The sequence below is a fragment of the Gossypium raimondii genome, chromosome 8 (genome assembly GCF_025698545.1).
Source record: "Gossypium raimondii isolate GPD5lz chromosome 8, ASM2569854v1, whole genome shotgun sequence".
In the NCBI taxonomy this organism is placed as follows: domain Eukaryota; kingdom Viridiplantae; phylum Streptophyta; class Magnoliopsida; order Malvales; family Malvaceae; genus Gossypium; species Gossypium raimondii.
Genome location: NC_068572.1, coordinates 35,170,794 through 35,172,927, shown reverse-complemented (window position 1 = coordinate 35,172,927; position 2,134 = coordinate 35,170,794).

Here is a 2,134-nt window from a genome sequence, read left to right as displayed (position 1 = left end):
TAACATCAAAACCTATTCAAAAACATTCATGGTAAGTCCCTCAACCTTTAACAATTTTACAAATTAATCCCCAGGCTAGCTAGATTAAGCTAAAACGATCACAAAACCATAAAAATCACTAAAAACTAACCTTAAAACATCAACATGCATGAACTATGTTGGCCGAACCCTCAAAGCACCAAAAATGGTGTTTCTTCTTAAATTTTTTGGTGGAGAAAAACAATTAGAGAAGATGGTGCAATTGTTGTCTTATTTTAGTTTAATTTAATTTATTAAATTACCATTTTAACCTTGTTAATAACTAAACAAAGCATCAAATCCATGTCCATATTTTTCCACTAATTCCTTAAATGGTTAATTACCAAATAAGTCCATTAACAGTCCTTTCCATAGCCATTAGACCCCTTTAACTAATAGAACTCAACTTTTACACTTTTTATGATTTAGTCCTTTTTACTTAATTAACTATGTAAATTTCAAAATTTCTTAACAAAAATTTAATACGATCTTAATATAATCCTGTAGACTTATAATAAATAATAAAATAATAATTCACTCATTAAAATTGTGGTCCCGAAACCATTGTTTCTAACATCACTGAAAACGGGCTGTTACACCAAGTCTTTCTTAAATAGAGATATTACCACAAAGGTTTTTCTTTTACATTTAGTACTCACCAGAAAGGCTTTCCTGTCCAGAGTTTTGCCACAAAGGCTTTCCTATCTAGAGTTATGCCACAAAGGTTGTCATTTACATTCAGTACTTGCCACAAAGGCTTTCCTGTCCAGAGTTGTGCCATAAAGGTTGTCCTTTATTGAAGCACCCCAAAGCCCGGCCGAGAATATCTGAATTGTATTCGACATGCCACATTAGCCACCAAAGTGACTATCCATTGACTCCCAACCATTTTATACATAGCATACAAACATATTGTTAATCTTTAACAAAGCAATGAAAAACCATGTATTCATAAGACACTAGGGTTCACATGTAAAATAAATCAGAGTACCTAATCATGTGAAACAATTATTCCATACACTTAGAAATGTTTATAGGTTCCCATTACAGTTAAAGGTTTTGCATCACAATTAGACATAGCTCGCATGCCTTATTAGCACAAGAGATCGGAGACCAACACACAAACATTGGTTCGCAGATTAATATAGGCTTAAACAAAACATGAGTTTGCAAAACACAACAGCTCACATATAGTGATTTTTAAATCTTAAGTTCACAAAACACTAATAGTTCACTTAACACCAAAACTGCTAATACATCTTAGATTTACTAATTACCATGCTTCACAAATAAGGAAAACATGGATGCAAAAAACTATCACATTTGAACATGGTTCACATAATTTCATGGGTTTGCACACATGTAAAGGTTTGCAAAGCTAAGGGTACGCATGTAAATATGGTAAATATATCTAGAGTTTCGTATGTAATAATACTAATACTATAAGCATACACAAGTAACTTACAAATAGACGTGCATGAATAACATCGATTTATTACTTATAAAACACGAGTCTAAAACCATAACATGGTCGCAGTAATAGAGTAAACTTAATAACATAGCATATTGTACTTTTATACTAAGATATTAATTCAAAAAAAATCAAATAAACGATGTAATTTATGGTTTTAAAAAAACATAACAAAATCTCATCATCCATCTTTATGGTTCACTTATATCAGCCAGGTGCCTCGCCAGATCATCGACCTTTCCTATGCTATCCACGACCTACTTACCTAAGAAGTAAGAGAGGAGTGGGTGAGTTCGAGGAGAACTTAGTGAATAATCAGAAACCATTGGATTATGCCTTAAAAACAACATTTGAAAAGAATAGAAAACTTTAGTTTGAAAATGTTTTGCGTGTTGGGTTTGCTGGTGAGGTTGCAAGATCCAATTCGCATAAAAAAACATTTTTGAGAAAATAGTTTGTAAATAATTCTTATCAATTATTTTACTAAAAACTTGCTTAAAAAGGGGCTTGCGTTAAAATCCTGTGAGGAAATATTGCTTTTCAAAAACAAAATTGAATATGAGTTTATAACAGAGTCGTAAGACCAACTCACACATAATAGAAATCATGAACAGAGTCAGCCTTAGGTTGCACACTTGATTCTTC